This window comes from Macrobrachium rosenbergii, chromosome 3 (genome assembly GCF_040412425.1).
Source record: "Macrobrachium rosenbergii isolate ZJJX-2024 chromosome 3, ASM4041242v1, whole genome shotgun sequence".
Lineage (NCBI taxonomy): Eukaryota > Metazoa > Arthropoda > Malacostraca > Decapoda > Palaemonidae > Macrobrachium > Macrobrachium rosenbergii.
Window position 1 is genome coordinate 90,641,661 of NC_089743.1, and position 16,295 is coordinate 90,657,955.

A 16,295-nucleotide genomic window follows, 5' to 3' on the forward strand; every position below is an offset into this window, starting at 1 on the left:
TGGGGTGGAGTTGCTACATCGCCGTCGCCGTCGCGGTGTTATTAACAACTTTCCTTCAAAATGAGATTTTCCTTTAGATGCTGTTTATGGCCATATGGTGTTGAGGTTGAGTTTGAAGGTCTATCTCTCTTTCGCAGCCTTTTCCGCCCATCCCATTGGTGGTTATAGGCAAAAATGCTCTCGTGACAGATTCAGACCGGGATGAAAATGTTTTTGGGTTTCTGGCCTGTTCGAGCTGATGTGATTCTGCTTGGGAGACGCCAGGGGGCGTTTGGTTCGAAGTGGGTCCTGGCTCAAGTTAGGCTGTCCGCCTCTTGAGTCGCGTAGCCGGGATACGAATATACTAATACCATCCTCCTTTTTATATCTGACATTTATTTGACTTCAGAATACGCGACGCTGTCATCATATAAATATACCAAACAAGAATTTACAAAAAAAAAATAATAATAATAAATAAATAAAGAAAAATTCTCTCAGGCTGATTGCGTCCATCCATCTCCTAGTAGGCTGAATACCAGAAGATTGTTAAGTAATCAACAAAAGCCAATAGATTTGCGAAAATATTTTTAGTTTTTCTTGTAGAGAGGGAAATTGCCCAATCATTGTGGCTGGCACATTGCTATAACAGTGCAAGACAAACAACAGAGGTTTAAAGGAAGTGAGAAACAAACAGAATAACGAAAAACAAAATATAGAAGCCTGTCATGAAACCATCGAATTCAAAGCACAGTTATTTCATATCTGAACTGAGATATTAACTGTATGATAAATATTCATCTCAGTGGAAATGAAGAGTACCTCGTCTCTCTCTCTCTCTCTCTCTCTCTCTCTCTCTCTCTCTCTCTCTCTCTCTCTCTCCACTTCAAGCAACGACCATCACCAGCCGGCCGCCAGCCAGGTACACAATTATGCTGAGATCAAGAAAAACATGCTTTACGTGACGCTCCCGTATTGCTCCTGTCTCATTCGGGATCGAACATAAATTGCTATCTTGTGAGCCTAGCGCGCCATTCTTGACTCCTCGTTCCCGGTCGATCCCTATTCTCCTGGTTTGTGAGCTGAGCGAGTTCTCCAATTGCGCTACCGGGCCAAGGAGAGACAGGCAGGCTTGGCGCAACTGCTCTTGTTTAATTAATGTTTGCAAAGAAAACGAAACAAAGATATCGGTCAGCTTTGCCCCTCAGGGCAACATGGCAACCATTGCATTGCGTCATTCTTTAGTAACGTTTGGGGGGGACGTTAGTCTCTCTCTCTCTCTCTCTCTCTCTCTCTCTCTCTCTCTCTCTCTCTCTCTCTCTCTCTCTCTCTCAGAGACAAATCACCTGGAGTAACAACTCTAAATTATCGAAAATTCTCTCTCCGTATTATCAATGTCATTGAGTAATTGCAGGAACCAATACAATGCTCAGGATGGTATCTGAAAGCTGCCCAGGAAATCACAGCTATACCGGGTAATGAATATTAGATGTATTGATTTGCAAGCAAAAAAATAAAGGAAGATGATTCCTTTATTTTCGAATTAGTATTTTTTTTTCCCCATCATTGATTGTTGTATGACTATGTAGTGGGTGTTTAAAATATTTCTGGTTTTGTATGTCAAAATTATATAATGCTCTAATAAGTACCGTTTCGGATAAGTTATTACAAAACTTATCTAATTATAAATGACTGATTGGTGTGTATCTGTAGACTTGTGGCACAGTATCTGAAAATGTCAGACATGACCTGCGTAATGTCTATTTTTGTGTATATCTAAGAGTGGAAACTAAGGATAGCACCAGGAAACAATCTATTGAATAGAAAAGGAAAATAGAAAATGGTGATGTCTTACAGTAATATTCAGAATTTCCTCCGGGGAATCCTTACACTTGATAAAGATTCTCCGAAGTAAAGCAGAAAGTGATTCGATTAAAGTGAACATTTCACCCAGATCTGCTGTTGGTTACATAACATTTCTGTCATTGGAGACAAGCAAAGGGAAGATTAGATATTTGCGAAGCTAATGCAAGGAAAAAATCTTTGAGTGTCCGCCAAAGTAAACGTCATACACGCTATATAAACAAATAAGTCTGCCCTCAGTCTGTTATTTTACTGCACCGCACTTCCTTCATTATCATTTTATATCTTACATTAGTGATCTTTTCTTACTTAGCCAATATCTAATCTTCTTTTTGCTTCTCTCCAACGACAGACAAGTTACGTAAACAACAGCAGATTTGGGTTAAATGTTCACTGAACTGCTCGAATCACTTTCTGCTTTACTGCAAAGAATCTTGATCAGGTGTAAGAAGTCCCTGGGGCAAATTCTGAATGTTCCTGTAAGACATCACCATTCTATTCCATTCATTCCAGAAAACAGAGAAGGAAATGGAACCGGAACAACAACAAAGAAGGAATGTAGCGACAGCATCGTATACCGTTGTGTCCATCAGTGGGCTGGACGGCAATCTTCCTCAACAAGAAGAAGAGAAACACGGAAAGGAAATTATCGTAACTGTCCTCCGGTTCTAATACTTCGGTATTACATCTCTCGTCCGTAATTGGCCCACATCCCACTCCACTCCGGCCTCAGCAGGGGAAAACTTTGGTACTTGTGAAGGCACAGTGGCCATGCGGTGAAGGCTTAGCTTCTAGGTTTATGAATGTTTCGGATACCATTTCTTGTGGATACACCTTTCAGTAGATTCCCTTGAAAAATAAAAAGCAAAGACGATTTAGAAGAGTTCCTTAACTAGAATGATTTCGTTCGTGCAAGGTCTACACGAACATGTGTAAACAGTCAAAATAAAAATGCACGAGTCAGTACCATATCTTAAAATATAAATATATATATATATATATATATATATATATATATATATATATATATATATATATATATATATATATATATATATATATATCACACGGATTATATCATGGTCGGTGATGGAGTAATCATCTAAAAAGTACTAGTAGTCTGAAAGCCGTCCCCATGTAATTACGTTAGAATTTCCTTTATTTTTTTTTTACTAGTAATTCGATTTTCCAGAAAAACGTACATTTACAGAAAAAAAAGCATCAGTAAATTCTCAATTCAAGGTCACTAATATAGCATTTGTCAATGAAGTTACGATTTTAAGGCAAACGAAAAATTAATCTTGAAACGTCTGCGAAGCCAGCACATCTTTGCAACCGCAGCTTTGCTCCATAATCGCGAGGAAACTTCAGGAAAAGCTCAGTGATATGATTGCTTCAGAATTTAATTTTCTCCTTTGCCTATGTGCTCCCGTTGTTGATCATCACGCAGTGATGATGCGAAAGATGAGAGAAGAGAAGCCGATGTTAAGAAAACACTACGTAAAAACAGAAATATCTTTAGTTGGATTCAAGGTATCTGATCTCTCTCTCTCTCTCTCTCTCTCTCTCTCTCTCTCAAGAAAGAATCAAAGTGTTCGATATCCGACTAAAGGGGACTGGATTTGGTTGGAACCAGTTAACACCCCCGCGTATCTGCTGTTTTAAGAATTGAATTATGTAGCTGAGAATTAGACGACTATGGTATGTCCTAACCAATGCGAAAGGAAAAATCGCATGTGGAAAAATTTATATTTTACTAAGACGTTTCAAAATTAATTTTTTTGTTTGCCTTAAAATCGTAACTTAATTTACATATTATATATTATATATATATATATATATATATATATATATATATATATATATATATATATATATATATATATATATATATACAACGTTTGTCAATTAAGTTACGATTTTAAGGCAAACAAAAAATTAATCTTGGAATATATATGTATGTATGTTATGTATATATACATATGTGTATACATACACATAGATAAATCACTCCAAGGCATTCCTCTGGTGAACAATGGCTCTAAAGATTCGACTGGTCAACCTCAAGCGTACCGACCTGACCGGGACTCGAACCCTTGAATTTTAGCAGATGACACGAGCGTCCCATTAAAGGATGCTGAATACGATTCTCCGGCTGCCCTCATCGTCTCTGTCTCCCAAATTCAAGCTGTAATATGAGACGAAGCAGGTGGATTTGAGGTATTAAAACTCAATTTTTGCACGTACGTGCAAACACGCCTACCTTCGCAGAGGGCGCATAAAGTGGCACCGTACTGTGTGAATGACTTTCTAGTACGTAAAAGAGAACATTAGTCATCTGTGATGGGTCCATTGGAAAGCTAGTTTACCGCAACGGCTGTCGAAATTGGAATACGGTGTCTCTTTTGCTCCAGCATCCTTGGCTACCAGTTCTCATTATTATTATAATTATTCTTTTTCTTATTATTATTGTTATTTGAAAAATGAAATCCATCATGGCTTGCCTGTGATGGCAGTTCTCATTATTATTATCATTATTTTTTTCTTATTATTATTATTTGAAAAATAAAATCCTTTTTGCCTGTGATGTCAGTTCTCATTATTATTACTCATTATAATTATTCATTTTCTTCTTATTATTATTATTTGAAAAATAAAATCCATCAAGACTTGCCTGTGATGTCAGTTCTCATCATCATTACTCATTATTATTATCATTATTTTTTTCTTATTATTGTTATTATTATTTGAAAAATTAAATCCATCATTGCTTGCCTGTGATGTCAGTTCTCATTATTATTACTCATTATTATTATCATTATTCTTTTCCTTCTTATTATTATTATTTGAAAAATAAAGTCCATCATTGCTTGCCTGTAATGTCAGTTCTTATTATTATTACTCATTATTATTATAATCATTCCTTTTCTTATTATTATTATTTGAAAAATTAAATCCATCATGGCTTGCCTGTGATGTCAGTTCTCATCATCATTACTCATTATTATTATCATTATTCTTTTTCTTATTATTATTACTATTATTTGAAAAATAAAATCCATCATTCCTTGCCTGTGATGTCAGGCAAATGTTTCTGTCAAGACTTATTTGTCAGGGATTTGTCGAAAAACCTGCTTAGGTCTCATAATCAACCAGGAAAATTATTACTGTTGGTGAAGAAAACCACAGTGGTGTAAATGTAAATATATGTTAGAAATATATATACATACGAGAGTTTTCGAGAACCTGCTCGATTCTCCTTCTCAATCTGATTGAGAAGGAGACTCGGGGAGGTTCTCGAGAGCTCTCGTTTGTAAATATATTTCTGATATATATTTACATTTACACCACTGTGGATTTCTTCACCAATTTAGTGACTCATATTATTATTATTATTATTATTATTATTATTATTATTATTATTATTATTATTATTGGAGAAGCAAATCCACAGTTATGTATATGTACATATATTTAAAGATGAATCAATGTAGATAGCTTTCGGGAACTTGAAAAGGGGAACCTTTTCAAGTTCCCGAAAGCTATCTATATTGATTTATCTTTAAATAGTGTACATATACATAACTGTGGACTTGCTTCTCCATTTTAAAACTCATGCTACTATGAGTATTTTATTTTATTATTATTATTATTATTATTATTATTATTATTATTATTATTATTATTATTACAAAGCATCATATCCCATTATCGTGCATTATCATTATCGCTTTAGCTCCTGTCTTCAGTGTCATTGTTCCTAATTGTGTTATTGTTGTTGTTGGCTCTGATCTTATTTTCTTCTTTCTGTTGTTGTCGTTATTATTATTTCTCTGATGTTGAATTTAACTCTTACTAATATTATCATTCTGATCACAACTGTCACTGAAATTATTATCGTTATCAGAACTCTCTGCCAATGCGATATCGCCATTCCCCTTTTATCAGCTCTTCACATTATTGTCATTTATGAAGCCTTTCTTGAAATGTTCTTGATAAGATATTCTTTTTCGTTTCAGTGTAAAATATATTAAATGGGATGTTTGTCTTGGGGTGAAATACTTTCACTCTGAGCATGATGCCACGAACCAGGTTCAGGAATATACAGAGAAAGTACGGGCTCATGTAAGTACACATAAAATCATATTTTCCCTTAATTGGGCACGTAGACAGGCGATGGGTTTTCTAGCCACAAATGTGCGTGAAGCCGGTATCTCCGTCGTTGTAGTTACTAACATTCAGAAATTATTTGAATGTAAGCATAAAAGTTATCGCATAGTTTTGTACCATATAGTTTTCCCAGCTGATTCATTATTACAGCAGTTAGAGGAGGATTCAGCCAACGTTCTTAATCCTTCTACAGTTTTATTTCAAGGGCACTTGTCCGTCCAAAATAATTCGGATCGTCTGTTCAGGAAAATGTCCCAAAACATTCGTGGGATATCCATATTAGTAATCCCGAGATAAAAAATAGAGAACGTAATAGAGAACTAACCTGTTTCCCCTTTATATATATATATATATATATATATATATATATATATATATAATATATTATATATATATAATATATATATATATATATATATATATATATATATATATAAATATATATATATATATATATATATATATATATATATATATATATATATATATATATATATATACTTTTTGAAAAAGTGTAATCAGCAAAAATGGGTTTCGTAGGTCTGTGGATCTCTCCCAGCCTACCACCTGCGATTCCCAGATGTAAGTGGGTACCAGCATCTGCTGGAGTCAAGACTTAGCTCAGAAACTGGGAAGCTGTATCTTTCGGGCGTCACCCACTCCAGAGGAGACTAGGCGTGTGGCAAAAATATACATAAATCATTCATTTGCATTGATTGTTTCCAGTGATTCCTTTTGGACCTGAGATAAGCTGAAGAGCATATTAGAGCTTTAAATACTACTCTTCTGACCGGTATATACGACTCAGTTTCCTTGTTCGACCTATATAACGTTATGAAGATTAAGGGCAAGGCCCAAAAAAGTTTTTAAGTAAATGAGCCAGACTGTAATTTTTTTTTTTGCAATTAGCCTGCTAATTTCGCGAGCGTGCAAGATGAGCTGATATTTTCCAGCCTTTGTGACTGTGTAATTGCATTTTATGTAAGCATTTAAAGTTCAGACTATACATTAAGCATGTTTTTGATTGCAGTGCATGATGGCAATGTATATGCATGCGTGTATGACTATAAAAAATAAGCTCTCCTCTGCGTGTATGTTAGTAATTCTGCGTGCTTGTAAATATGTGCATTTACCTGCAAGAACAGAGATGTGCAAATCGCCTATTTCCACGTATCATTTGTGCATTTTCTCATGTCTATGAAAACAGGGATTTCAGTGCAGAAATAGAAACCGCTGAAGTGTGCATCGTACCTTTATAAAAAGAGGTATTCGCAAGCAAAATACTGTGTTCAGACTGTTTAGAAAATATGTATTTGCAAGCAAAAGACTGTGTTCAGAGTGTTTAGAAAATAGGTATTTGCAAGCAAAAGACTGTGTTCAGAGTGTTTAGAAAATAGGTATTCGCAAGCAAAACACTGTGTTCAGTGTTCATGAAAACAGGTATTCGCCAGAAAAAGACTGTTCAGAGAGTATTTGGAAACAAGTATTCACAAGGAAAAGATTATGTAGTGTTCATAAAAAACTGGTGTTCGCAAGCAAAAGACTGTGTTCAGAGTCTATATGAAAACAGGTATTCGCAAGCAAAAGACTGTGTTCAGTGTTCATGAAAACAGTTATCCACAAGCAAAAGACTGTGTTCAGAGTGTTTATGAAAACAAGTATTCGCAAGCAAAAGACTGTGTTCAGAGTCTATATGAAAACAGGACAAGCAAAAACAGGTCTATTGAAAACAGGTATTCGCAAGCAAAAGACTGTGTTCAGAGTCTATATGAAAACAGGTATTCGCAAGCAAAAGACTGTGTTCAGAGTCTATATGAAAACAGGTATTCGCAAGCAAAAGACTGTGTTCAGAGTCTATATGAAAACAGGTATTCGCAAGCAAAAGACTGTGTTCAGTGTTCATGAAAACAGTTATCCACAAGCAAAAGACTGTGTTCAGTGTTCATGAAAACAGTTATCCACAAGCAAAAGACTGTGTTCAGAGTGTTTATGAAAACAAGTATTCGCAAGCAAAAGACTGTGTTCAGAGTCTATATGAAAACAGGTATTCGCAAGCAAAAGACTGTGTTCAGAGTCTATATGAAAACATGAAAACAAAAGACTGTGTTCAGAGTCTATATGAAAACAGGTATTCGCAAGCAAAAGACTGTGTTCAGAGTGTTTATGAAAACAGATATTCACAACTGTGCAAAACACTATGTTCAGACTGTGTTTATGAAAACAGTTAAAAGCAGACTTATTCAGAGTGTTCATGAAAACAGTTATCCACAAGCAAAAGACTGTGTTCAGTGTTTATGAAAAAACATAAAGCAAAGACTGTGTTCAGGTATTGAAAACAGGTATTCGCAAGCAAAACACTGTGTTTTGAAGTTTTCTTGAAAACAGGTATTCACAAGCAAAACACTGTCTTCAGAGTGTTTATGAAAACAGGTATTCGCAAGCAAAACACTGTGTTCAAGTGTTTATGAAAACAGTTATTCACAAGCAAAAGACTGTGTTCAGTGTTCATGAAAACAGGTTTTTGCAAGCAAAAAACTGTGTTCAGAGTCTATATGAAAACAGGTATTGCAAGCAAAAGACTGTTTTCTTCTATGAAACAGGTATTCACAAGCAAAAGACTGTGTTCAGAGTTTTCTTGAAAACAGGTATTCACAAGCAAAACACTGTCTTCAAGCAAAAGACTGTTTTCTTGAAAACAGGTATTCGCAAGCAAAAGACAAAGTCTATATGAAAACAGTATTCGCAAGCAAAAGACTTCAGAGTTTTCTTGCAAAAAACAGGTATTTGCAAGCAAAGACTGTCTTCAGAGTCTTTGAAAACAGGTATTCGCAAGCAAAAGACTGTGTTCAGAGTCTTGAAAATAAGCAAAGACTGTGTTCAGGTATTTGCAAGCAAAACACTGTGCTCAGAGTGCTCATGAAAACAGGTAATATCAAGCAAAAGACTGTGTTCAGAGAGTATATGAAAACAGGTATATGCAAAAGACAGGTATTCAGCAAGCAAAGACTGTGTTCAGAGTCAAGCAAAAGACTGTGTTCAGAGTCTACAATGTTCACGAAAGCAAAAGACTGTGTTCAGAGTCTATATGAAAACAGGTATTCGCAAGCAAAAGACTGTGTTCAGAGTCTATATGAAAACAGGTATTCGCAAGCAAAAGACTGTGTTCAGACTTATCAAAAGACTGTGTTCAGTGTTCATGAAAACAGTTAAAACAGACAGTTGTTCATGAAAACAGTTATCCACAAGCAAAGACTGTGTTTAGACTCTATAGGAAAACAGACACTCGCAAGCAAAAGACTGTGTTTAGACTCTATAGGAAAACAGACACTCGCAAGCAAAAGACTGTGTTTAGACTCTATAGGAAAACAGGACACAAGCAAAAAGAAGTCTATGAAAAAACAAACAAAGACTGTGTTCAGTGTTCATGAAAACAGTTATCCACAAGCAAAAACTGTGTTCAGAGTGTTTTAGACTCAAAGACTGGAAAACAGAGTCTACTGAAAACAAGCAAAAGACTGTGTTCAGAGTCTATATGAAAACAGGTATTCGCAAGCAAAAGACTGTGTTCAGAGTCTATATGAAAAGACTGTGTTCAGAGTCTATGAAAACAGACTCAAGCAAAAGACTGTGTTCAGAGTCTATATGAAAACAGGTATTCACAAAACTGTGTTCAGAGTCTATATGAAAACAGGTATTCACAAGCAAAGACTGTGTTTAGAGTCTATAGGAAAACAGACACTGAAAACAAGCAAAAGACTGTGTTTAGAGACTCTATGAAAAGGTAAAACAAAGTTAAAAAGACTGTGTTCAGAGTTATGAAAACTATAAGCAAAAGACTGTGTTCAGAGTCTATATATGAAACAGGAAAACAAAAGACAGTGTTATATGAAAACAGTTAGCAAGCAAAAGACTGTGTTTCAGTGTTCTGAAAACAGGGAAAAAAAAAGACAGTGTTCATGAAAACAAGCAAGCAAAAGACTGTGTTCAGAGTCTATAGGAAAACAGACAAAAGACTGTGTTCAGAGTCTATATGAAAAGCAAAAGACTGTGTTTAGACTTCACGCAAGCAAAAGACTGTGTTCAGAGAAAACAGACACTGTTCAAGTCAGCAAAAGACTGTGTTTAGAGTCTATAGGAAAACAGTTATCCACAAGCAAAAGACTGTGTTCAGAGTGTTTATGAAAACAAGTATTCTATCCGCAAGCAAAGACTGTGTTCAGAGTCTATATGAAAACAGGTAGCAAGCAAAAACAGAGTCATTCGCAAGCAAAAGACTGTGTTCAGAGTCTATAGGAAAACAAACAAAAGACTGTGTTCAGAGTCTATATGAAAACAGGTATTCGCAAGCAAAAGACTGTGTTCAAGTCAAAGCAAAAGACTGTGTTTAGACTCTATGGGAAAACAGGTACAAGCAAAAGACTGTGTTTCAGAGTCTATATGAAAACAGGTGTTCGCAAGCAAAGACTGTGTCTTAGAAAACTCTATTGCAAGCAAAAGACTGTGTTCAGAGTCTATATGAAAACAGGTATTCTGCAAGCAAAGACTGTGTTCAGAGTCTATATGAAAACAAAGCAAAAGACTGTGTTCAGAGTCTGAAAACTATGCAAGCAAAAAAGAAAACAGTTACAAAAGACTGTTCAGACTGTTTATGAAAACAAGTATTCGCATGCAAAAGACTGTGTTCAGAGAATTGGGAAAACAGGTATTCGCAAGCAAAAGACTGTGTTCAGAGTGTTTATGAAAACAGATATTCACAAGCAAAACACTATGTTCAGAGTGTTTATGAAAACAGTTATTCACAAGCAAAAGACTGTGTTTATTAGACTCTTTAGTTTTCTTGAAAACAGGTATTCTAAGCAAAAGACTGTGTTCAGAGTGTTTATGAAAACAAAAGACTCAAGTGTTTAGTAAACAGTTATTCACAAGCAAAAGACTGGGTTCAGTGTTCATGAAAACAGGTTTTCGCAAGCAAAAAACTGCCTTCAAAGTTTTCTTGAAAACAGGTATTCACAAGCAAAACACTGTCTTCAGAGTTTTCTTGAAAACAGGTATTTGCCAGCAAAACAGTCTTCAGAGTTTTCTTGAAAACAGGTATTTGCAAGCAAAACAGTCTTCAGAGTTTTCTTGAAAACAGGTATTTGCAAGCAAAACACTGACTGTGTTGAAAACAGGTAATATCTATGAAAACAGGAAAACAAAAGAGACACTGTTCACGAAAACAGGTATTCGCAAGCAAGAGACTGTATTCAGAGTCAATAGGAAAACAGACACTCGCAGGCAAAAGACTGTGTTTAGACTCTATGGGAAAACAGACACTCGCAAGCAAAAGACTGTGTTTAGACTCTATAGGAAAACAGATACTCGCAAGCAAAAGAGTGCGTTCGGCGCTCTCATTTGTGCATCTCGGCTTGTTGACGAGCGCGACGCCTCCCGAGCATTCTGCCTTCTGTCCAAAGGCGCCTGCCACCACAGAGGTGCTCCATATGTTTCCCAGGTTGCGGTAAGGAGTGGAATTACCCACCAGAATAAAAACATTCATTATGTAGATTTTGACCCAGAGAAGGTGGGGAAAGTGGGAGGGTGTGGTGGTGGAGGAGGAGGGGCCAGGCGGTAGGTTGGAGGTGTCTGCCCTCATTCTTGCTAAGTTCGTCCCCTTCTTTTTTTTTTTTTCCTCTCTTCTACTTCTTCACATTCTTTCCTCCCTCTCTTTTGAGTCTATTTTTCGCTTTCTTCTCCTTTGTTGTAGTCTACGTTTTAAAATAACGTCGTTATCAGTTTTCTCCCTTATTCTCGGTCTCATTTTCTCTGTTATTCATCTTTTTTTTTATTTTTCTCGTCTTCATTTCTTTTTCCTCTTCTTTTTCTTCACCTACATTTCCTTTGTTTGTGTCCCTTTTCAGGTTGCTAATTGATTCCCTTCTACTCCCTGGTTACATCCAACCACAGTCCACTAAGTGTGAAGTACACAATTCGCTTACAAGATCTGCCGAGACACATTTCAATTGCTTCTTTCACCTGGGATCGATCTGGGGTCTTTTGCAGGTGAAGTGAGGTTAATAAACCACGGACTCTTAGGACGATAACCGACATACGTATGAACGTACATAAGTAATGTATAAGTTTAAAAGATAATGTGAGATAAAAAAAAAAAAAATTTATATACAGTATTCTGTTTATTAAGTTCTCTGGTCTGTTCTTTGAACATGGTTTGCAATGATGGATGAAACGACTTTCTTCATTATTTGATAAAGGGACGAATTTATATATATTTAAATGTAAATCGTGAATTTTTCACACTTGAATGATACACACACACACACACACACATATTATATATATATATATATATATATATATATATATATATATATATATATATATATATATATATATATATATACATTCATATATATCTTCATGTATACATTATATACATATCTTCATGTATAAATATATATACATATATACATATATATATGCATATAAGTACATAAACATATATATATATATTTATATATATATATATATATATATATATATATATATATATATATATATATATATATATATATATATATCTTCTCAGTGCATGCTTACTTCAGACATAAAATCATCAGAGCAGCGAATGTTAAAGAGAGAAAGAATAATGTACATTTAAAACCTCTTAGAAAGCCCCCAAAAAAAAAAAAAGTCAAAAGGAAAACAGAGAGAGAGAGAGAGAGAGAAGGAAGTAGGGAAACGAGGTCACGTGACTTCTGAATTAGGCTAAGGTCAGTCCGTCAGTGACCTTCTGGAAGCGTAGGATGGCTCTTCCATTGTATACATCGTTGCGATCTGTCTCCTGGTGTGTGGTTATAATAATTATTTGGCCCATTTCCACCCAAGTACTTCCCATTCATTTCCTTTTTTATGATACAGCATTCACGAATACGTACGCACGCTATATTTTTATAACTGATAAAGGTTGGCCGTAAGACACAAAGGAGGCTGCATTTTCCGCAACTAAGAGGTCTGTTGTGTGTATATGTATATATATGTATATATATATATATATATATATATATATATATATATATATATATATATATATATATATATATATATATATATATAGAAATCAGAAAGCAGATTGACTAATAAACTTTACAAAACTCCTTACGAACCGGTCGATTCGCTCTGAACTAGAACGCTAGTTGTCATTGCACTTTCGTATACTAATTAGCCAGCCATCCATCGCCTTCCCCTAACTTTACTACCTTCCCGTAACGTGCGCTTACGTCCGGAAAAGTACGGCGTCGTAGAATACACTAACTCATGGTTGGAGTTGGAGGAGTATATATTTAATACATACATACATACATACATGCATATATATATATGTGTGTGTGTGTGTGTGTGTGTGTGTGATTGAAGAAAACCATATATTTTCGGTCCAAGAGCGAGTTTGTGATCGGTCCTCAGCAAGTCTTTTGGGAAATGGTTAGTAGCCCGTTGACCTTTCCAATCCAGTTGCAAAATCTCAACAGCACATCAACTATTAAGGTACGTAACTCGGGGTCAACAATGTGAGACCCCTGCAGTAGATTGGATGGGTTGTACATCTCTTTGCTTATGTTTGTTACGCCCGTCATACCCTCCCAGCCTGCTGTTGCCCACCAGTCCACCTAGATGTAAATAGTTACTAGTGTCTGCTGAAGAGTAAAGGACTCCGGTCCAGCAACCTCACCTTGCGTCACTCCCTGCAAAGAGGAAAACACGGACAATGAGAAATGTCTTACAAATGTTCGTATATGTGAAGTACAATAATTTTGTTTAACCCTGAATTTACCAGTAACTGTCGTATATGTGAATAGGCTATTAAATAATAAATAAATTACAAAATATATAACGAAAAACCCGTGATGTTGCTGACATCTTCCCTGTAGCGATTCCTGAAAAATGAATGTTGTTTCATTCCTTCGACTCTCGTCCGTTTTGGAAAGAAGAACCTTTCGTGTCGAATGGCAAAGAGTCATTCCGCAGGAAACTGCAATTTGACATGTGCAATTTCTGCTACTTCCGGTTCATTTTCCGAAATTGCTGTGATCTTTACCGTCACGACAACCAGAATGGCAGAAGCAAACACTTGAATGTAAACACAGGCCTTTCCTCGGAGAATTGCTCTGACTAGACGTTCAAAACTGAATTCCTTCCGTTTATGAGCAGTCATATATTGTGGTGAGGCTGCGCTGGTGAACTGGTACAATACATGTACACAATACCGGGGTCTAAGCGATGCCAGGCAGGGCAGCCGATCGGGACTACAAAGTCTACCCCAAAAGCCAAATCAAAGTCCTTCAAAAGACGGCATCACGGCGACCCCATATAAAAATGGGAAGAAGAAGCTGCTAGCCCCATGCCCTACCAGTGGAGGTTCAAGGGGTTTATGAGCTAACATTGTTAGGCAGTTCTAGGAAGTCATCCATCCACAACCAGCATTACGTATCTTGACTGAGGGGAAGTTTGACGTCTTAACAAACTCGTTATTTCCTGTGTGCTTTTCCACCCGACTTTTCAGCATATCTTGGATTGAGATTGCTCATATTCTTCTTCACCAAGGCTGTTAAGCACACATTTCAACTAACTACCAGGTACATAATTCATAGATCAACTAGAGATTTCAGAAAAGAGAAAATCTCTGGTTGGTGTGGTAAGCAGTGGACCACGAGGACCATAATTCAGAGTTTATGCATAACTAACAGAACTCAGAAACCCCGCCAACGCCTTGCGGTGCAAAGGGCTGCCTCCATCCCTGCCTCCACATATCTTCAGCCATCCCTGCCTCTTGCTCTCTCAGGCAGGTCTTCTGAGCCGATCCCCAGCGCCTTCATGATTCTTAAACCACTTAGGTCTCTCGAGGTATTCATTTCAGTCTGCAATGGATGAAAGAATTGTAAATGGACCCCTGTAATGGATGAATATTTCCTAGCCGACGCCACTGATCAGCTGACAATCCCTTCATTATGTACATACTGAACATTTGTGGCCTCTCTCGTGATTTCGTTACAAATATGATCTTGTCACATAATACTAAATATTATCCGCAATGTCTTATTTTCAAAAACTAAAACATTGCATAGTGTTTCATTATTAACTTTATCACATACACAATTGTTCTGTGCATTAGTAGAATTACTAAAAGGACCTCATTCAAACTGGATGGTATCTAATGGAGTTTTTATTCAAAACGTTCAAAAGCTTTCTTGGACAAACGGTCCACATTATCAAGTATCATTATTATATCAAGATTCCCTTCCCTAGAATAAACTGGTGTCACAAATGAAGAATATAAATATATCATAACAAGCAATTTAAGTAATTTTATTGGACATATTTTACTGATCTTCTATCTTCAGTTCTTCAGCAAATCATTTCCGAGTCGTTATTTTTAATAAGTATGAAGAGATTCCTAAATATAACAACGTCACTGGTAGGTTGACTTCGCAATGTCATGCCTTCTAATTCAACATGTTGCGTGTTCATAGCCTCTGATTTACCAACAGTGATTTCAATAACAACACTAGTTTGCTCCCAGGAGTCAGCAGTCGGTCTGTTGAGTCCTTGCGCCGTCGATTTGAAGTTGAATGTTTTTCCTTAAACAAAATCGAATTACAATCTTTGTAACCTAAAGATAATGGATAGATTTCATCGTCTCGTAGTTCAGAAATAGACTGTATCTTTCAGTAATAACCCACAAAAAAGTGATAAGATTTTCGCAAAATTATAGCGGATAAAAATAAACTAGTCAAAAGCAACGATTCATAACTAAAAGAAAGTATTATATCATAATTTACTTTTGATCAACTTTAGATTTTGATATCTTGTTTTACCCCACATTATTTTCCTAGGCAACTGCGATTTTACAAATTTGAACAGGTCCCACTTTTATCAAAGGGGATTATCTTACAGACAATTTAAAACAGTCGTCTTTCAAAAAACTAAGAACGTGAAAGGACATCAAGCAATATAAAGGGTTTGTATCCCTCCGTCAACTGGGAGTATCCGTATTAAAGACGTACAAAACAGCGAAGGAAAAATGAATGGAACTGAAATCAAAACAGTTTCCTCCTCTAGCGCGTAATCAGACTTGGCCCGCTCTCCAGATGCAGTGATCTGGATGAGTGGCTTCCGCGCATCGCCTCATTTTATTACACAGGTACAAGAATGCTATTCATTTCTGTCGTTTTTATTTCTTTTTTTTTTATTTTGCCAATTTTCTGAGCACTTTCTCTTTTATGATGGAC

The 16,295-nt window shown here is 36.1% G+C and overlaps 1 long non-coding RNA gene across 1 annotated transcript in view; it reads left to right on the forward strand.

Annotated features, from left to right (window-relative positions):
• Positions 1-16,295, forward strand: part of LOC136828759 (uncharacterized) — a 149,643-nt gene that overhangs the window by 54,269 nt on the left and 79,079 nt on the right. Inside the window, exon 3 of the long non-coding RNA XR_010850211.1 lies at positions 5,862-5,967. This is a non-coding gene — a long non-coding RNA (uncharacterized lncRNA). The remainder of the gene's footprint in view (positions 1-5,861; positions 5,968-16,295) is intronic.